The following is a 22,205-nucleotide window of genomic DNA, read 5'->3' on the forward strand; positions in this document are numbered from 1 at the left end:
CACAGGCTCTGCCGTGAGAATAGGCTGGGCATGTTCACAGACGCAAGGAAGGCCAGAGTGGTGACGCTTGGTGAGTGGGGTAAGAGAACACTGTGGATGAGAGCGGAAGGGTATGGCATATTCTAGCATCCAGTGGCCTACAACCCTGTGCACCCTTGTGTTTCTGGGAATCCATGACTATGCCTCTGACTGAGTAGAAAGAGATGGCAGGGTCTCTCTCCCTTGACAAATGTCAACAATTTAGGCTCAGGACTTCGTTCCCTTATGTGACAATCGGAAGCCATAGTTAGCAAGCCTAGTGAGCAAAATGGCTGCATGGGTTGGTACCTATATATTTATCTACGAAGCAAAGGTAGAGTACTATGTGTCATTAGAAGCACTTTATAAATATTACTCATTGATCCCTCCTGACAGCCCTAGGAGGTACACACCGTTACTATTCCTTCTTTGTCAGTGGGGAACGGAGGCACCGAGAATCACCTAGCACGTAGTAGGTGCTAACTAAGTACACCTTAGCTAGCATGTGCTTACATTAAAAGTTTCTAGGGGATGTAAATAAAATATTCTCTAAGGTCTTTGTGTTCCCTCACCCCCATTTTCGGAGCTCTCAATTGGGAACATCTACACAACCTTGCAAATTCTCAGTAGGAAATTCCTCATATGAATCACGTGGCATTGATATATATATAACCCACCTCTATAGCATGAGGATAATCAAGAGTCTTTCAGTCCTCCCTATCAAAATTCCAGCGGCATGTTTCACAGAAATAAAAAATAATAATCCCAAAATGTGTACAGAACCACAAAAGACCACAAACAGCCAGACCAATCCTGACAAAGAGGAACAAAGCTGGAAGCATCACATGACCTGATTTTTAACTGTATTACAAAGCTATCGTAATCAAAATAGTGTGGACTGGCATAAAAATAGACGCATCAACCAAGGCAATAGAATAGAGTCCAGAAAGAAACCCCCACATACGTAGTCAACTAATCTATTACCAGGGTGTCAAGAATACACAATAGATACTAAGGAGGGCACGTATTGCACGGAGCACTGGGTGTTATACGCAAACAGTGAATCATGGAACTCTACATCAAAAACTAAGGATGTACTATATGGTGACTAACATAATAAAAAATTTTTTTAAAAAAAGAATACACAGTAGAGAAAGGATAATCTCTTCAATGAATGATGTTGGGAAAATTGCATTTCCGCATGCAAAAGGATTTTCTTTGAGCCCTTATCTCATACCACTCACAAAAATTAACTCAAAATGGATTAAAGGCTTACATGTAAGACCTGAAACCATAAAACGCCTGGAAGAAAACAAAGGGTAAAAACCTCCTTGACGTGGGTCTTGGCAATAATTATTTGGATATAACATCAAAAGCACAGACAACAAAAGCAAAAATAAATAAGTGATTACATCAAACTAAAAAGCTTCCACACAGCAGAGGAAACCATCAACAAAATGCAAAGTATGGAAGAAAATATTTGCAAACCATGTATCTGATAAATATATAAGGAACTCTTACAACTCAATAGCAAAAAAAGAACCCAGTTAAAAATGGGCAAAGGACAATAGACATTTTTCCAAAGAAGACATACAGATGGCCAAGTACATGAAAATGTGCTCAACATCACTCATCATCAGGGAAATGCAAATCAAAACCACGATGAGATATGACCTCACACCTGCTAGGATAGCTATCATCAAAATGGCAACAGATAGCAAACACTGGCAAGGATGTGGAGGAAAGGGATCTCTTGTGCACAGTTGATGGGAATGAAAACTGGTGCAGGCAGTGTGAAAAACAGTATGGAATTTCCTCAAAAAATTAAAAATAGAACAACATGGATGGACCTAGAGGGTGTTATACTAAGTGAAATAAGTCAGTCGGAGAAGAACAAATACCATATGATTTCACTGATATATGGAATCTAAAAAACAAATCAACAACAACAACAGCAACAAAAAAAACAGAAATAGACATAAATACAGAGTAAAAACTGGTGGTTACCCGGGGGGAGGCATGGGGGATGGGCAAAATAGGTGAAGGGGATTAAGAAGTAACAAACTTCCAATTATAAAATAAGTCACGGAGATTAAAAGTACAACATAGGGAAAAAGGTCAATAATATTGTAACAATAGATGGTGACCACGCTTGTGGTCAGCACTGTGTAATGTATAGAACTGTCAAATCACTATGTTGTGTACCTGAAACTAATATAACATCGTATATCAACTATACTTAAGTAATTAAAAAAAAATTTAAGTAGTACATGGGGACAAAAAATACATTTTAAAATTTAGGAAAAAATAGAACCATGTGATCCAGCAATGCCATTATTGGGTATATATCCAAGCGAAATGAAGTCAGTATCTCAAAGAGATATCTGCATTCCCATGTTCATCGCAGCACTGTTTACAATAGCCAAGATATGGAAGCAACCTGAGTGTCCCTCTATAGACAAATGGATAAAGCAAATATGGTATATATGTACAATGGAACATTATTCAGCCATAAAAAGAAGGAAATCCTGCCATTTGCAACAACATGGATGAGCCTAGAGAACATTACGCTAAATGAAATGAGCCAAATGGAGAAAGATACATACTGTACGATCGCACTTATATGTGGAATCCTAAAACCTTGAACTTCTTGAACCAGAGAGTAGAACCATGATTACCAGGGGCTTGGGGGGAAGGGGGGGAGGAAAAATGGGGAGGGGGTTGGTCAAAGGGTATAAACGTTCAGTTATAAGATGAATGAGTACTGGGGATCAAATGTACAGCATGGTGACTATAGCTAATAATACTCTATTTTATTCTTAAAATGTATTAAGAGAGTAAATCCTAAGTGTTCTCACCGCATCCACCCCCCCCCCCAAAAAGTAACTGGGAAAGGTGACAGATGTACTAATTACTTTGACTGTGGTAATCACTTCAGAGTGCCTATCAAGCCATCATATTGCACACCTCGAATACATCTTTGATTGTGAATTATACCTGAATGAAAGCGGGGGGAGGAATCTTTCAGTCCAAGGAGAGGTTACCGCTGGGTACAGTTACAAAGGTTGTGCACAGGCCAGAGGACCCTAAGGGAACTCATATTTGTTTAGCCCCCACTCTGTTCATCCTCACCACACCCCTGTGGGGTCAGATTAAACGCCCCACGGCACAGATTGGAGGAAAGGAGGCTCAAGGAAAAGTCAATGGTCACCCAGAAGAAGCAGGATAGCTTCATACTCCAAAGGGCTTGCCTGTGACTCCACACCACACTGACTCTCCAAGGACTCTCAAGGAGGGACATCTCACCTTCACGAGATTCCCTGATGGGGGTTTTCTTGGACCTGGCATATAATATTTCCCGGTCAGGAGAACCAAGCCTTACAGCCTAGCTGTGGCCTGACAGAGGGAGAAATGAGTCTGTGTTCCCTCCTACGTTGAAAAAAAAAAGTTATCTTTACTACAAAATACATATTTCACACATTTTACCCTGTTAAAATATTTTTTAGGGGCGCCCAGCTGCCTCAGTCTGAAGAGCACGTGACTCTTGATCTCGGGGCGATGAGTTCGAGCCCCACATTGGGAGTAGAGATTATTTAAATAAATAAAACCTTTCAAAAAACGTTTTTAAAGGATTCAGAAAAGATTTTGTAAAGCAAGCAAGGATAGTACTTAATACATTTCCATTTAACCTTAACTGCAGTCAGTTTACTCAAAACACTAACCTTTTTGGAGCCTTTGACGCAGACTATTTTCCTATTCCACACCCACACCCTATAGACACGTTCCCCTGTATTTTCAGGGAATTCTTAACTCCATTGTAGTATCTCCCACCACTGCGACGGGGAGACAACGAATTCGTGGGGGATTAACACTACCTGGGACTTTGTCCCCACAGATGCGCTGGCGCTCTCTCTCGCCCTCTCTCATTGTTGCAATAGCTCAAAATACGGAGCCCGTTAGTAAAGAAGCCCGTGTAGGTACTCTGGTGTCGCTAACATTTTACTATCTTGATAGCTGAGCCTCAGTAGAATCGATTTCCTTTCAACTCTTCTGTATTTTATTCGTTCCCAAAGCATTGTTCAGCAAAGGAGCCCACAGCTTAGCCAGACCCCCAAAGCATTCGATAGGTCCAGAAAGGGCAGGACCCGCCACCCTAGGGGCTGCGCTGTTCGCTGGCAGGGGCTCTCATCGCTGGAGACCACAGCGGGGAGGGGGGGGGACTCTCTTATTCTGCAGACGACTCGGGTTCGGCATCTCTCAAGCACCTGCCCGCCTCGCCTGCACTTCATCATTGCCGCTGGAAGAAGTCGCAGCCTCACTGCGCTTGCGCCCGGCCCACAGCATCAGCCTCCGCAACCCGTTTTCCCCAATCACACCTGCTCTGCCCGGTTACGTTTTTGAGGAGCAGGGAAAGCGCCCACATCTTGGGCCCATCAGAGGGAGGCTATCTGCAGCTTGCGTGCCAATAAACTGCAGGTTTACCCCCAAAGCCAGGATGAGGCGGCATCTGCAGTCCCTCGGCGGCAATGAGCCCAGCTCACAAGCTCCCCCAGATGTGAACCAACTGCCTTCTGCTAACAGGCTCACATTTCCCTCCAAAGAAGCGGAAGATGGTGCCTGAAACACCTCCAATGAGTTCAAGGACGGAATTAAAGATGTTCCATCAGCTTTAAGGAAACCTTCTCTCCTAGAATTACCTGACCCGGATCTTCAAGCATGCTGTCTTCCAGGGAAATCTGGGGGGATGCTTTGCCCCTGGATGCTCACTGAGGGCTTGAGGGGCGTCCCACGTTTCGGATTATATGTGGAGGCACCACTTAGCAATTTTGCTTTCCAGGTACCCACCCGCTACACATTTTTCAGAATGTTTCCAAAGCCCTCTGAGAAGATGTAGCCCAGGGCTGAGGAAGGAGGATCCAGGGCTAGCTGTGGAAGATTCTGGATTCAAACCCAAACTTTCCTTGCCTGCTGGATGCCTTTGGACAGTGGCCCCCTCAGCCCTGTGCCTCAGTGTCCCCATCTGTAGAATGAGAAAGGATGATTGGCTAATCCTTCTCTTTAAGGCCTTAGGTACTAACATCAAAACCAGAGTGGGGGGGGGGCAGTGCTGCCCATGACCAACGCTACAGAACCCACAGCCCCCTGCCATGAGAAGGAGCCCCTTCCTGTGGACATGATGTCCAGGGGTCTTCAGCCAACAGTCCAGGAAGTGCACCCTGCCTCTTGCTGGGTGGGAACCTCCCTCACAGACACACTTCCTTCTGGGTCCCACTGGGTTACTGCCGTGCTGGCCGGGGTGAGGAAGGCTGGCACAGGAGCCCCTGGGAGCAGCACAGAGGCAACAATGCATACCATCCCTGCCTCCCCCGGGAGGATCCTGGGAGTGAGCACGCAGAAAAGCCTGTGAGGACAACAGGGTGAGGAATCATTGCCCTGAAAAGTCTCTCATGCCAACTCTTAGTTTACAACAGGGGGTTGGGGAGACAGAGAGGCCAAGGGCCTTGCTCAGGAGCACACGGTGGTGTCAAGAGAACTAGAATATAGTCCTTCTCTCCCCGTTTTTACTTATTTTATTGATTTTTTTTAATGACAAAAGGATGCATGTTTGCTGCAGTGATTCCAACAACACAGAGGTGATGTGTGAAGACAATTATCATCTCCTCTCCCTCGCCCCTCAACCCACAGCCTAGGCATGGTGAGCCTGTGCTCCTCCCCAGCCCCCAACTCCCAGCGGAGAGGGCAAAGCTACCTGAATCTCCTCGGCTGCTCCCAAAAGGCCCAGGAGAGGAGCTGGCACTCTGGAGCTGATGGGGGGCTGCGTCCTGCTGTATTCAGATGGTTTCTTCTCTCAGTCCCGATGACCTGGAAGAGAAAGGGGCTGTCAACCTTTTTTCCCTAAGGTGGATACCAGTAGGGATTTCTGGAAGGGGTCTTCAAAAACAAGGCCGTTAGACACCACACAAAAGGCCATCCTTCCTGGCCATCTTCCCCCCACCCAGCTTCTGACTTCATCACCTCCAGCCTTGTGGTTGGTCTCCCAGCTTCCAGAATCATCCACTCAGTACCTTTCTACAGCACTACTGGAGTGAGCCTCCAAAAGCACCCCTTGCTGAAAACCTTCCAGTGCCTCTGTGACCCCAGCATTTGCCAAGACATCCAGGCAGAAGGTCCAGACCCCCCAACCTTTTGTGATCTGCCCCCAGGAGACCTCTCCTGCCTCACCTCCAGTAAAGCCTCCCACGCACCATTTCTTTCCAGCCACTTGAAACTACTCACAATTCTTGGAATAGATTATGCATTTTTTAACTGAACTTTCTATTTGGGGATCCTTGTATATTCACATGCAGTTGTAAGAAATAACATAGAACCATCTCAGGTACCCTTTACCTGGTTTTTCCAATGGTGACATCTGGAAACGCCAGAGTATAGTATCACAACCAGGATACTGACATTGACACAGCGAAGATATAGAACATTCCCCAAAGCACAAGGATCTCTCATGTGGCCCTTTTATAGCCATACCCTTCCCTCCCTCCCTCACTCCAAACTTAACCCCGGCCACCACTCAGCTGCTTTCCAGTTTCTAATTCTGTCCTCTTGATAATTTATAGGAATGGGATCACACAGCATGGACCTGCTGGGTTGGCCTTGCTCACTTAGCATGGTTCTGAGAGCCACCCAAGCTGTGGGTAATCTGCTCCTTCTGTTGCCACGTACCGTTCCGTGGTACAGATGTACCATGGTTTGCTTGATCGTTCACCCACTGGAAAACATTTGTGTTGTCTCCCTTTTGTGGCTATTCCGAATAATGATGCTATAAATATTGGAGTACAGATTTTGTGTGAACCTAAGTCTTCATTTCTCTGGGAGGAATGCCCAGGAATGCAATGGCTGGGCTGCATTTTAGTTTTTCAAGAAACTACGAAGCTGTTTTCCAGAATGGCTGGGCCATTTTACGTTCCCACCAGCAGCAGATGAGCAATCCAGCTTCTCCACATCCTCACCAACCTTTGGTGTTGTCACTATTTTTAATTTTAGCCCTTATGATAGGTATGTAGTGAAATTTCAATGTGGTCTTCGTTTGCATTCCCCTAATGGCTAATGACATTGAATATCTTTCCTTGGGCCTGCCATCTGTGTAGCCTCTCTGGTGAGATGTCTTCATCCATGCCAGTCATGTTCAAATTGAATTGTTTTTTTTTTCACTCTCGAGTTTTGAGAATTTTTTATATAACTAGCATGAAATGGGAATAACTATTATTATCAAAACTAATGATTCTTAGCACTTAGTGAGTACTTAGTAAGGCATCATGCAAACTGCTTTACTTTCACGATCTCATTTAATTCTTAAAATAACTGAATGAATGCTAAGTGCAGTAAGTCAGACAGAGAAAGACAAACACTATGTCGCTTTCTTATGGATTCTAAAAAAGCCAGACTCAGAGAAACAGAGTAGAATGATGGCTGCCAGGGGCAGGGGAGGTGAGGGAGATGGGGAGAGGCTGGTCAAAGGGTACAAACTTCTAGCCAGAAGAGGAATAAGTTCTGGGTATCTCAATAAAGCTAGGAAGGAGGGCGGAAAAAATGGCCCAATGAGATGAGTTCTGTTACCTCCATTGCCCATGTCAAGAGCCCGGGGCTCCATGGGGTTGGTGAGCTGCCCGTGGTTGCAAAGTCAAAGTAAGGTCAATGTAGGCTGGGAGTGGGACCTGCACCTCTCTGATTCCATCACCCTGTGTCCGGGTGACATGTTACAAGATGTTTCTCTTCAACATAACTTGGACCAATTCACAAACCACTGTGGGAGGGGTGCCTGGGTGGCTCAGTGCGTTGTCTGCCTTCGTCTCAGGTCATGATCTCAGGATCCTGGGATCAAGGCCTGTGTTAGGCTCCGCGCTCAGCAGAGAGTCTGCTTCTCCCTCTCCCTCTGCCCCTCCCCCCAGCTCGTTCACATGCGCACGCTCTCTCTCTCTCTCAAATAAAATCTTTAAAAATTAATTAATTAATTAAAAACAAACAAACCACTGTGGGACATTTGTTTTAAGTTAGGAGTCGAGATTTGTTTACATCCCCAAATTTACAAAGATCACAATCGAAATCAGATGAAGACTTCAGCGGAATTTAAGCACTGAAAGGGAGAAGATGAGAGAGGGAATCTCCACGTGTTGGGTGGTCCCAGCGGGCCAGGCACCATGTGCACCGCCTCCCACAGAGCATGGCACCGTGGTCCTCTCCACGGCCCTGCGGGGTTGCTGCTGCTGACTTCACTCTGCAGAAGAGGGACGGAGCTCTCAAGAGGAAAAACAGCATGCCTGCGGTCAAAGGACAGAAACAGCGAAGCCAGCTCTGGAGCCTGGGACCTCTTGTCTCCAAAGCCCTAGCTCTTTCCAGCAGATGCTTACTTAACACCTCTGTCCCCTCACATAATTACCTCTTGTCAAAGTGGCCATAGTCCAAGAAATGAAGAAACTAGAGGACAAGCCTCATCTCGCTGATCCCTGTGGGTGTGAACCCATGGAGCGTGACACGCTGTGCCAGACCCTGGAAGTCCTGCTCGACCACCACCTCCCAGCTGTGCAAGCTTCTGTAAATGTCCTCACCTACAAAATGGGGGTGATAAGAAAGCTGTGGGCCCCCATAAGGCAATGTACAAGGCAACCTGGCATGGTCCTGGGCACACAGTGAGTGTTGGTGTGCTAGTGCTGAGGTCCTCATGCTGAGCTCCCGTGTGCCCCGCCCCGTGCCACACTCTGAGATTAGAAGGTGTGACACATGGCCTTCAGGAAATGTGGCACCTGGTTGAGGAAACAGGCGATCAAACAATTAAATCCCAAGGTAAGGGTCTAAAAGTGTGGCAGGGGCACCCGAGTGGCTCAGTCGGATAAGCAGCCAACTCTCGGTTTCAGCTCAGGTCATGATCTCAGGGTCCTGGGATCGACCCCTGTGTTGGGCAGGGAGTCTGCTTGGGATTCTCTCTCCCTCTCTCTCTGCCCCTCCTCCCACACTCACTTTCTCTGTCTCTCTCTCAAATAAATAAAGAAATCTTCAAAAAAATAAAAATAAATAAAAGTGTGGCAGAAGTAATTCTGCCAAAGGACTTCAGTAAAGGATGAGAGATGAACATATGCTTTGAGAGGCCTGAAAAGGTTTCATGCAGGTGGGATAGGTTCCTAGCTGCTGAGAGAGACAGAGACAGAGACGGAGAGAAATGGAGGTCTGGCTTTCCAGCAGGGGGGTCAGCATGAACAAAACCCCAAGGCAGGAAAAGAAGGCTGGTGGGCAGACGGCCCCTGACCCTGGACTGGAACAAATTGTCAAGAAGCACTTGAGTGTGAAATCCCAGGGCCCCTGACTGGGCTTGAGTCTTTCCTTGAAAATTTCACAACAATGCAACGGATGACACTGGGCGGGGGACAAAGTTGTTTTCTTATCCAGCATGTGATCTTTGAAATGGCATTTACAGCTCCAAAGCAAAGTTCAGTTTCAACTTGCAAGTGACCCTCAGGAATGAGAGGTTTATTCATTGTAGGGGCCGAGGGCTGGCCGCCCCCAAAATCTGCCACTATGGCATATTGATTCTTTTATTTAGTTTACAGATTTTGTTTATTTATTTGAGAGAGAGAGTATGAGCAGGGGGAGGGAGAGGGGCAGAGGGAGAAGCAGACTTCCTGCTGAAGCAGGGAGCCCAGTGCGGGGCTCGATCCCAGGACCCTGAGATCATGACAGCAGAAGGCAGACGTTTGACCGACTGAGCCACCCTGGCGCCGATGGCATATTGATTCTTTTAAATAAAAGTCACTCAAGAGAGGATTTGTGCAGGAAGGACACTCAGACCCTCCTCCACCCCCCTGGAAGCAGGAAACAAATCCCCCACATGAAAGGCAGAGATAGCAAGAGGTGGAGAGACACCCCCATCTCCAGAGATGAGAAATGGAGAGCCGAGAAGGCTGTAGAAACACCCCTGGTTCCTTTTACTAACGTACTACCCCAGCCCAAATGCTGTTCAGAATTCCTCACTAATTGAGCCTCTTTATTAAAGTTACGTGTTCTTTGACCTGTGACTTCCTCCCAGATGTATTGTCTCTTTGTCTAAAAAGTAAATAAACCGCCTGCCTTGGTCCTTTCTTTCGGTCTCAATTTCATTATTGGGCCTCCCTGTGCCTGTAATAAAACCCTGGCTTTTTCTCCTGTGAATCTGTCTCTTGTCCATTTTACTCTCAGTCCAGCTGGAAGACCTTGAGGGGAGAGAAGACTCCTCCTTCCCTTCACCATTCACTCAGCACCTGCTGTGTCCCCAGAGCTCCACTGGGGCTGGGGGTTCAGCAGCAGACAAGATGGACACCACTGGGCTCTCTGAGCTCCCTTTCCAGCAGGAGTCACGTGGGAAGCTGCTTCCCACACGGTTCCATCGGTTCTTTCACCGCCACGTGTGCAAAGGTGAACGTGCAAAGGGGCGATGACTGGCACTGGGGTTCAGGGCGATCCAATGGGGCTGGAAGCCTCTGGCAAGACCAAGGCAGAAGTGTCACAGGGAGCCAATCTCCACCCCACGCTGCTGAGTGCCGTTCTCCCTCGGGGCCCTCTCAGGACTCTGTATGAAGAGCCAGCCCATGCTTATGGCCCCAGAGGAGAGGAAGGTCGAGAAGCCAGGACCGGGGACAAGAACAAGAACCAGGACACCGGTAGCTGCCAAAGGAGGGCTGGCTGGGCCCAGACCCCTTGGGGGAATCAGGGTATCTAATTCCCATAGCAGCTGCTGGCATGTGGAAGAAACTCCAGCACACGTGAGTTGCATGCTTGCGGTAATCCTCATCGACCTCAGTTATAAACGAAGGAAGGAATGCCCAGAGGGTCTTAGAACAGGCTCTAAACCACACAGCTAGGGACAATTTCAGAATTCAAATCCGGGGCCGTCTGGCTGCCCAGCATTTGCCCTCTCCTGCCCCATGCTGCAATCCCCAGATCTCATGGGAAGAGCAAAGAAACAGGTCCTCACTCCAGCTGGGTCCTGGCCCCCTTTTGCTGACCTGAGCTGGGCTCTCTGCAAAAAGCATCTGGGAGCTCTCCCTTGAGGGGGCGGGGGCAGCGGGACAAGCAGCTTCCCAGGTTTGGTGGGAATGAGAGGAAGGAGTAAGAATCCTCTCCTGAAGCCCCAGGCTCACACAGCCAATGCGGGCCTGTCACCAACACACCTTCTTTTAGGACAGGAAAATGCTCTCAAATGACTCACGCAAGGAGGTGTCTTTCAAGAGATCTGTATTGCATGGAGCACTGGGTGTTATACGCAAACAATGAATCATGGAACACTACATCAAAAACTAATGATGTACTGTATGGTGACTAACATAACATAATAAAAAAAAAATGAAGAGTTCTGTGACCTCCAGAGCTTGGGGTGCAGGATCATAGTGCAGACCGGGGTCCAGAGCACTCACTCCCTAGCACAGGCTCCACCAGCCCTGACCTGTGTCTCCGGGGCAGAGGGACCCTGAGGTCTCTGAGCCCAACGGAGAAGCCAGAAAGCAGCAGGCAGGGCTCTGAGTTCCAAACCTGCCAGTACCAGCCGTGGGACTTGAGCCATGCAGCGGGGATGCCCTTACACATTCATTCATTCAGCATTTCCTGACACACATACTTGCCCGGAGGGTTGCTGTAAGGCTTGGAGGAAACCAACAGGGGATCGGAACGTGCAGTACCAACCACAGAGCACCTCACGCCTGGTGGGCAGGGCTGGCAGGACCATTTCCCGCTCTCTGGTGTGACCCCTGGGTGAGAACAGTCCTGAGCTAGCCACGTTGTGCCCTGACCCTAAGAAGCCATCCAGGGGCATGTGGCCACAGGCAAGTCACTGGCCCTCAGCTTCCTCGCCTGTAAAATGAAAGGGGTCCGCGGAGTCGAGTGCAGATCCCAGTCTCAGCAGCCCCCGCCAGCTGCCAGGGCAGGGGTGGCAAACATTTTCTATAAAGGGGCTTTACGGGCCTTAGGGTCTCTGTAGCAAGGACTTAACTCTGTTGTTGGAGCTCAAAAGGAGCCGGGGCCTAAATGAACGGGTGTGGCTGTGCTCCAGAAAATGTCACTTCCAAGACCAGGCATATTTGTCCCCCAGCCCATCATTTGCTAACCCCTGCCCTAAAGGGACCCCAAAATACTGCTGGACTTCGGTGGTGATAAAGAGGATTTGAACACAAACATCTCTGTGACTGGACACTTTTTTCGACCACCCCACCAAGTCTGTCCTGCCGTGGACGTGTGATTCTCTTAAAACCAGGGTAACCCCCATGAGGACACACAGCAAGCATCTTCCTCCTTCAGACCGAACTCCTAGCTAGGTGATGTTGGGAGAGTCCCCACACCATTTCCGGGCCTCAGCCTCCTATGTACTTTTCAAAGACCTCCTCTAGGACAGGGGCAGCAGCCAGTGGGGTGTCCCGGGGAACAGCCCCAGAACACTGGTACCAAGACCTGCCCCCCACAAAGGTAGACACTTGGACTCAGGGAAATGAAGCAACTTGCTTGATGTCACAGAGCCAGGAAGAAGTGTCGAGACTGGGACCGGAACCCATTCCTTTGGCACCAGAGGCCGGAGCGCCTGTCTCCACCCCACACATCTCTCCTGGGATAATTCCAGTGGCCCTTCCGATCCACTTGTCTGAGTCCTGGGAGGGTGGAGGACCCCACAAGTGCGATGAGAAGGACGGCAAAGGGGAGCGGGGCAGCTCCTTCCATTACACAGCTATGTGCCAGGCTGTGATCTCAATTACGGGAGGTGAACAGATGAGGAATCGGGCCCAGAGAGGAACAGAGACTTGCCCAAGTTCACACAGCCAGGAAGTGGGAGCCAGGACATGAACCCAGGCCCGTCGGACCCCACGCAGAGGGCTCGGTTGACTTCTCTGGCCATGGTCTTCCCCTCCTTTTTTTGTGCTCAGAGAGGGGCAGGAGCCAGGGAAGACATAGTCTGCAGGTGGCACAGAGGTGAGATCCCAGGAAGAGGGTGCCCCACCCCCAGTGCCCTGTCTTGAGGAAACTCCCCAAGCCCACAGGTGTTCATGAGTCCAAGCTGGGAACGGTCGAGAGTGGGCCCCCTCGTTCAGGTGGGGAGAAGCCTCTGCAGCGGGGAACATCAGCTGGTCCAGTGCCCAGGGAGGGTCCTCAGCTGCCAGGAATTGCCTGGAGGTCTTGAACTTCTGAACCTTCTCACCTCCACCTGAACCCAATGAGATAGCCTCTTTGCTGTTATGACTTTACAGCCTCGATCGTAAATTCTTCCTTGATCCCACTTTATGGCTGCAGGGTGAAAGCATGTGCCCAGGGCGTAGCTGTGGGGGAGAGCACCCCCCGGGCTTTATAAAGTGGTGCGGGCCCAGCTAGGAGGCATCCCAGGGCTGCTCCAGCAGGAACCGTCCACGGTCCCAGGGAGGACAGGCCCCCAGCCCAGGCTCGCCCCCAGCAAGGCCCAGAGGAGCCCTGACCTTGAAGCAGCGGCCCCAAATCCTGCCTGAGCATCTAGGCAGCCGCTGGCATCTTCCTGCCCGGTGTTCCCCGTGACCTCGAACGACACTGAGAAATGAGCCAGGTTGTAAGACGATCTTCCCTCTACAGAGGATGGGCCTGAGGCCCAGAGAGGGGGCATGTCCAAGCCCACACACACAGAGCCCAGCCAGGACGAGAACTCGGGTCCAGAGCTCTGACACCACCGTTCTTCTCACAAACTGGTGTCTATGGGGCAGCATATTTTAGCAGAATGGGGTTGGCCTCATGGCCCCCTCAGCTGTCCTGGGGCAGCAAGTATCACCACCCAATTTGCAGACACATTCTTGTATCACACAGGTGTTCATAAAACACCCCCACATCCTCTGATAATGAAAGGAAGCCTCACCACCCCTGCTCTCCACAGGAGGGCCAGGTATCAGCACCCCACTATCCCCCCAACCCTCACGCCTGTGCCCTAGGGAGCTTGGAAGGGGAGCCAGGCCTGTGCAGTCCCGCCCTTTTTTCTTTCCAGGCTCCTGAGAGCCACACTTTCATGGGCGGCATGAGCCCCCCTCTTGCTCTTCCCTGGGGAGCCCTGTCCATGGAGGGATGCGGGGAAGGAGTGAGCGTGAGGGGCAGGCTGTCAGACTCTGGCCTCTGGAATGAAGCCACATCCTCCAAGCTCAGCTCAATCAGTAGTAAAGATGCTATCCTGGCCCATCTGCCTTCCTCCTGCATCTCACTCCCAGGCACAAAGGTTGGGAGGTGGAGGACACTAGTGTGTTTGGGGGACAGTACGGCCCTCCCATTCCACAACAACTGTTCCTCCCTAGGCCTCTTTCTGTGTAATGTCTACCACTCCTTGGATACAAAGTCTTTGGAGGCCCTGACTTGTGACTGACCAGAAGGAAGCTGCCCAGGGGTCGGAGGAACAAGGCTCTAGGACTGGGGACCAGCGAGCAGCCAGAGATAGTCCACGTTCAAGACTACAGCCTCGGAGGTGGGCAGCAGTGAGGAACAGGCCCTGCTCTGGGTTCAGGAGCTCTGGCTCCAGCCTCCACTCCCAGCCCGACTTGCTGGCCCTCTTCATCCCATCACCTCAGCTTTCTGGACTCCAGTGTGAATAGGGTAAAGACAGGACACCGAACCAGAGGATTTTGTGAGATCAGTTCAGGGCTGAGATCTCGATTCTGTGCCTTTTCCTTTAGACCATGGTCCTCAACCCGGGCTGCACGTGAGAACCTCCTGGAAAAGCTCTCATAGAGCTTGATGCCCAGGTCATTCGACTGCTGAGCCATAATGATGCCCTGCTTCCAGTGAGGAAACTTGACTTTGAAGCCTGAGCAGCAGGACAGAAACTGGGCAGCTGCGGAGAGGTGACGCCAGGAGGCATCTGAGTATGAGGAACGAACTTAAAATAAGTCTCAGCATGATGAGTCCAGCTGGGTTTTGGAGTCAGATGGACCCCAGTCCCAAGTCCTGCTTCCCGGCTCACCAGGAAAGCTATTCACTCGCTTCTCTTGAACACTTCGTCTGTGAAATGGCCACAGTGACTCCTCCCGCAGACGATTACTGTGGGGATTACAGAAAAAGGCCCTGCAGGCCATACAATAAGCATTCAGAAATGTCAGCTTTTATGATCAGTGGTACACTGTGCACGCCCCTTTCCAGGGCAGGCGGGTAAGCGTGGCAGTTAAACGTGTGGGCTGGGAGCAGGAGTGCCTGCATCCAAAGCCGGCTTACTTGCCTGCTAGCTGGGGGTCTTTGGGTGACTCCCTCTTTCCCCGACACTGAGGACACTGAGAGGTGGCGTCGTCCTGGTAGTGAGTACAAGTGCCTACCGCGGTATGAAGCAACGGGAGGCGTTCAGCTGCTTTCCTCCAACGGTGGAGGCCCAGGCACCCATTAAGTGGGTCCAGGCCGTGGAGAGACATCAGATGCTAAGTTCAGGAGTGGCTCTGCCCTGGGGACAGGCACTTGTTTCCTTGTCCTGCCTCCTGGGCAGAGTTGAGCAAAGGGATGTGAAATCACTTTATAGAGCTGGAATTACCTTCCTGGGACACAGATGAGGCCAGGGCAGAGGCCAGAGCTCCCAGGCCCACTAGGGAATTGCATCTGTGGCTTTGGTCCCAGCACAAGTGCACTGAGCAAAGGTCACAAGCTCTCCACATCAGAGTCAATGTCGAAACTTCCTCTTCCAGTTAGAGCTCCTCTTTGCCCCCGTCTCAGGGTCCAGGAGGAAAAAGAGGAGTGGCCTTGGAAACAGGCAGACCTGCCCTGCGTCCTGGCCCCGCTGCCTATCAGTGATACCCTACTCCTTGTGGGCCTCAGTTTCCCCATCTGTAAGATGAACACAGGTCCCTAGGGCAGGGGTTCATCTTAAGGATCAAGATGCTTTGCAAGGTGCCTGGGTGGCTCAGTCAGTTAAGTCCTGGGATTGAGCCCCGCATCGGGCTCTCTGCTTAGCGGGGAACCTGCTTCTCCCTCTTCCCTCTGCCTACCACTCCCCCTGCTAATGCTCTCTCTATCTCCCTCTCCCTCTGTCAAATAAATAAATAAAATCTTAAAAAAAAAAAAAAGGGGGGGATCAAGATGCTTTGCATGAACATGCAAAACCTTCCAGAAATCCTGAGACAAGGCCCTTCCCTTACCAGCTATGGGACTGGGGGGAAAGGACTTTGTCTCTCACAACCTCAATTTCTCTACCTATAAAATGGGTACATAATGATATGTACCTCACAGAGGTGTTGTTAACAAACAGTGAGATAATATCAGTAAAAATTAGGACACTGCCTGGCCATAGTAAGTGCCAGTAGGTCATAATATTGTCACTGTGGCTGGTCCCATGGCACCTGTTTCTCTCTGCCCCTTCTCTGCAGGGTAAGGATGGCCATCTCCTCTCTGCAGTCCAAGACAATCTTTGGAGCAGAGGATCCAAGGCCTTTGAGGGGGCTCAGCCCCCTGAATCCCCTGAGGCAGTGCCCCCAGACCCTGGGAACGAAGCCATCGTAAGACAAGGAACTCGTGGCCTAGATTGGCTCATTGTTCAGCCTGGCTGAGGGGAGTCCCTCCACCTGGACTTCTTTTCATCTGTCCTCACAAATCAATAACTGCTTACCTTGGAGGAGTTTTAATTAGTTAATGCCTGCTGAGTGCTCTGCTGATAAACTAGCCTGCTATCATGCTAAGTATCTGCCTTATGGTTGCTATTTTTATTATTATTGCTGTTGTTATGAGATCTTCATTCCCTAAGCCACGTAGCTGGCTTTCTAAAAAAGACCTTGGCTTGAGCCTCCTTCCCCAAAATCTGGGGAGAGGGACCCTTCTGGACAGCTCACCTCGCCACTCCCTCCTCCACCGCTCTGTACCCGCCACCCAGCGGAAAGAGGCTTCCTTCCGAACCAGGAAACCTTCAGCCCACATGGTCTTTGCTCTCCCAAACCACAGAGTCATCCGGGCTCTCTGACCCTGTCAGTGAGGTTCAGCCCCCCTCCATCAGCCACCTAAGGAGAACAGTAGGAGAGAACATTTATTAAGCGTCAACTGTGTACCGGCCATGGTGCAGTGTGCTTACTGCCAGTACCTCCTCTGGTATTCAGGGCAGAGACCAGCACAGGCTCTGTGTTCCCAGTGGAGTTGACTGAGCCTCCGGGAGGTTAGGGTACTTGCTCAAGGTCACAGCGTCAGCAGGGAGGGACATGTGGAGCTGAACACTGGTGTGTCTTTCTGGCTCACATGCTCCTAAGCCCCCGGGGCAACTTTTCTGGCCTTGGCCAACCAACTTTCCTTACTCTATTAACAGCCTTGTCAGAGGCCCTGGGACCTCAGCCTGCCTGCTTGTCTTGAACACTTTCAAACCACCCCCACCTACTCCCCACTGTGGGTTCTGGCTGGCCGGTGGGGCAGGACAGGGGCACAGGGCATGGCCTCTCCCTGTCAAAGGCACACTCCAGAGACCCTTGTGATCACTACTCCAGGGAAGAAGGACACCAATAACAAAAATAACTCCTTCTTGGAGGAAGAAGCAATATCTGGGCTGCGTGGCACAAGGGGTCAGAGCCTGGGCAGAAGGAGTAGGGAAGGCCTGGGTTCAAGCAATGCACGTGCCTCCCACCAGCTATGCGACCCTGGGCACTTGTGGAACAAAGTCCTTGACTATGAAATGGCCATCCTGGTGGCATCTGCCCCGCAGGGATGTCAGGAGGGTTAAGTGAGAAAAGCTATGTGAAGGGCGTAACATGCTAACCAGTGCAAAGTGGTCCTTTTCACTGTTCATAGTAATTATTACTAACATATAACAAGCGTCACCCTGGGTCAGGTGCTGTTCTGGGTAACTGTCCCGTTTTATTTCATTTACTTACCCCCCCCAAGAACACTCTGGAGATTCTATTTTACATTTGGGGAGCCTCCTGTTGTCGCCATGTCACAGACAGGGAAAACAGGCTGGGAGAACTGACTTGCCCAAGGTCATGCATTCTTTTTTTTTTTAAGATTTTATTTATTTATTATTCGAGAGAAAGAGACAGAGCAAGAGAGCATGACCGGGGGTAAAGGCAGAGGCAGAGGGAGAAGCAGACTCCCCATTGAGCAGGGAGCATGACGTGGGGCTCAATCCCAGGACCCTGGGATCATGACATGAGCCGAAGGCATATGCTTCACCAACTGAGCCACCCAGGTGCCCCCAAGGTCACACATTCTTAACTGAACTTTCTATTTTGAGAAATTTGCTTCACATGCAGCTCTAAGAAATAACAGAGATCCTGTATACCCTTTGTCCTGTTCCCTCAATGGTAACTTCTTGCAAAATAATATCACAACCAAGCACCTAGAACTTTCCACCACCACAAGGATCCCTCATGTTGCCCTTTTGTACCATACCCACTTCCCTCAATCCATAACCCCACCTTAACACTGTTTAGAGAACTTTCTTTATCCCTCCTTTAGGGTGGGTCTGTTGGTGACAAATTCTCTCCATTTTCATTCACCTGAGAATGTCTTGAGAATGTCTTCATTTCTGAATGATATCGTCACTGGGTCCCAGAACCCAAGTTGATGCTCTCCCCACCATACTGTTTCCAAAGCCCCAGCCAGTCTACCTTCTTCTCTCCACCTTCCTGGATCTTGTTATGTTTGTTTTCTCTCTAATGTCCAGAGTCTTCTGTTGTGCTTAGCAGGAGGAATAGGGAAAATTATGTCTATGCAATCTTCCCAGAAGCAGGCGTCGTACACACACACACGTGTTAATACGTGATAGAATCTGGTTCAAACCCGGGCAGTGGAGGCTCAGACGTGATCACTAGGCTGGCTACTCCAGCCACCTGAGTTTATTCAGCTGTGCTCCTCGGGGACTGCCCTCCTTCTCTCTGTCCCCATCACCCCATCTAGCCACGGGCCAGAACTTTCTTCTCAAGCACAAGTTTGAGGTCCTGTTGGCCGAGCACAGACATCTTTGTAGAATGCGGACAGAGGCCCGTCAGAGGTCTCGTGCTCACGTATCACTGGCATGTGAGCTGAGCCATTTAATTATGCATGAGGCCCACTTACTAAAGCCCAGATACTTGTTCTTTCCATTCATTCATCCATTATTTAGTGAATGCAAGTTACTGGGGATACAAAATCATAGCTGCCTTTTAAATTGTGCTCTAACTTTGTACCAGGCACTTTGCAAAGCACTTTCCGCATCGGCCACCACTTGGGCACATTTCCAATCTTCTCTGCCTCATCTCTTACTCCAGTCACTACTGTGGGAAGCAGGGCCTTGCAGCCTTGACCAGTTTTATGAGCGTACCACTGACGATGCCTTTCCCACTTCCTGTCCCCAGGTGCCTGGGGGACACCCACTTGGCATGGGCCACCAAGCATACTGAACGTGCAGGGCAGCTGACACCCTATTGTATGATTCTTGGCCAATGGGAAACAGGACTGGTGGCTAGATACTTCCCTCTTTACTTCGTTGAGCAGACAGCTCTGAACCTAACCCAGAAGGCTCTAGAAGGTACTCTGGGACCAATATTCTAGTCCTCCTTAAGGTGGCCAAACTCTTATCTAAAGGATAACAGGTCCTTATGTTGGCTTTCTTTCTTTCCTGTGTTTATTCCCCCAAATTCTCACTCCTCCTTCCTGGATCACATTCCCAAATAAGTTACCCACACATAAATCTTTGCAGGAACACAGGCAAAGACATGGGGGGCTGCAAGTGGCCCTAGAAGGCAAGCCTCAGGATGACATTCCGGAACTGTAGAGAACCCCTAGAATTCGGCATGATGGTTCCTCAGACCTCACCTGTGGTGGACCAGGACAAGACACAGAGGGACAGCGAGACTCTGAGCTATTTGGCGGCTGTGGCCCTTGACCAGCCTAGGGGAGATAAAAATTAGAAAGACTATGGAGTCAGGCAGCTTTTCTTAGTGGCTTGAGAAACCTTGAAAGCCAGTGACAAGCCCAGATCAGCCAAATATCAACTCAGGGCAGAGGTGTCCTGCCTCTGTGGCAGCATCATGGCTCCCCTCCTCTCCTGCCGGGCAGAGTGTGCTGAACACTGGGCCTGGGAGCTCATGGGAGGATGGAAGGAAGCCGAATGCAGAGCAACGAGCCCCCTATGATAATCAGGGGACTGAATGGAGCCCCGAGACCCGAACGCGGACCGATGGGGGGATGAGCCTGAGAGCAACACTCGGTGGGGATGCCCCTTGAAGTTGGAACAGGGACGCTCTCATGGAGGCGGGGATGCTGGAGCGGCTCTGGCGCGGCCTCGAGAACGGGGCCAGAAGACTTGGGGGGCAGGAAGGCTAACTGGGTTTATCCTGCAAGATGGGCAGACCCGCCCTTTACTGAGGCAACAAGGAACACACGGGGGGAGTCAGGCAAGGCCAAAGCAGAGTGAACCAGCATCTCTGAGAAGCACAGAGGCAGCTGTCCTCTGCAGGTGACCGTTCCAAAATGTCATCCTAAGGATCGCTTTCTGGGGCCACTTGTCATCCCCAGTGTCTTTGCCTGGGTTCCCCCAAGAGTTTATGTGCGGGTAGTTCATTTAGGAATATGATCCAGGAAGGAGTGAGGACCAAGAGATTCAGGTGGAAACACTACCTACCCCAGGATCTCTGATGCCCACGGATGCAGGACAGCGCCTGCCCTGCCCCTTCTACAGGTGATGAGACCAGACTCCGAGGGCGGGCTGACGGCATTCTGACCTTTCTCTCGTCGGTGTCTCAGGGTCTTCAGGGACAAGGCCAGGGAAGCTTGCAGCAGCCTTCGTCCTCCCCGACCTGGGTGACCCCGTCGTGGTTTTATGTTCCACTGCTCACTGACAGACTCGTCACCTGTCATGAGGGCAGAATCCATCACTATTATCAATAGAGGTAATGGATAATTAAACAACAAATGTGCTAATCTCATTAAGCCATTTATTTAATTAATTAATTTTAATTCACATAATTAGTTAATATGATAATGCTTTCCTTCATCTGAAGACAGCCCGCAGGCTCTCCAAGCTCCGTGTATTATTATTAATGGGTTTTCACACACTGGGAAGGAAGAAGTTTGGGGAGCTGCTCAAAGTCACAGAGTGGCCCGATGGGGATCACTGAGCCTGTGGGGAGGCCCACTGCCCTTTATCTGCTGATGCCAGGGCCCCCGCCATCCCCCCGTGCTCTCTCACGGCCCTCCGGCCTCCACACTTGCCCTTCTGGCTGTCTGGAGAGCCCTCCTTTTCTCCCTGAGCAGCGACATCACCCGTCCTTCGGGACTCAGCTCGGGGGGAGGGAGGTCACCTCCAGCAGGTGACCAAAGTTGTCCTGGCTGGGTTAGGTGGCTCTCTGAAGGTGCCCTGCATAGTGGACGTCACGCTGGTGGAGTGTCCCCCAGATTAGAATGCAAATCTTTTGAGAAAAAGGGCTGGGTTTAGGACAACATCGACATACACAGCAATGACCATCCTTCACTGAGCATCTTCTCTGCGCCGAGCATTTTCCCGGGCACGCTGCCAAGAGCCACCTTTGATCCTCACCCAACATTGAGCAGTGGGAACAGTTTCCTTTTTTTTTTTTTTTTAATATATATATATATATATGGAAACAGCAACTTCAGGCAGTCAGGACATTTGCCCAGAGCCACGCACCACACCTGGGACACAAACTCACGTTCAGGTGGCTCCTAAGCCTTCTCCCTGAACCACGACAATGGACTGTCTTATTTGTTCTTGAAGTCTCTACCGTAGCACGGGACCCACTTACCAAGGGCTTGTAGAATGAATGAAAGCCCCGGATGCCCCTTAACAGATGCGGATCCCATAGGAGAGACACAAGAAGACCCCAGGCCAAAGGGGGAGTGACGATACGTTTGGAGGAATTCTGTTATTCTATTGATCGTTTGCAGTAACATTTAAGGACATTAAACATTTTAGTCCTGTTGGTAGGATTACATTTTATTCTGAGGCTTAAAACCGCAAACAAAAATAATAATTCCATTAGTTGAAAATGGTAATAATCCTGGTGAGTATGAATTTTATTGCTATGGTAACCGTAAAGCCCAGAGATAATAAATAAAAAGTTCCCGCATGTTGTGGGAAGTACATTTGGTTGCCAACACTCCATCAGGCATCATAATTCCATTAGTGGTTAAAAATTGTAATAATACCCCTGAGAATAATTTTTATTGCTATACCTGTAAAACACAAAGATAAGAAATAATTTTGTCAACTGGAAAGTGGTGATAAT

The 22,205-nt window shown here is 49.9% G+C and overlaps 1 long non-coding RNA gene across 2 annotated transcripts in view; it reads right to left on the reverse strand.

The window, feature by feature from the left end:
- Positions 1 to 5,636: 5,636 nt before the first annotated feature.
- LOC103676445 overlaps positions 5,637 to 22,205 on the reverse strand; it is a 172,555-nt gene continuing 155,986 nt past the window's right edge. Inside the window, exons 2-3 of one of the 2 annotated variants that reach the window (XR_572128.2) lie at positions 20,682 to 20,810; positions 5,637 to 5,880 (exon numbers count right to left, since the gene is read on the reverse strand). This is a non-coding gene — a long non-coding RNA (uncharacterized LOC103676445). Of the gene's footprint in view, positions 5,881 to 20,581; positions 20,811 to 22,205 lie in introns of both variants that reach the window. The other variant, XR_572127.2, reaches the window with a different exon arrangement.

This window comes from Ursus maritimus, unplaced genomic scaffold (assembly GCF_017311325.1).
Source record: "Ursus maritimus isolate PB19 unplaced genomic scaffold, ASM1731132v1 scaffold_21, whole genome shotgun sequence".
NCBI classification, from domain to species: Eukaryota; Metazoa; Chordata; class Mammalia; order Carnivora; family Ursidae; genus Ursus; species Ursus maritimus.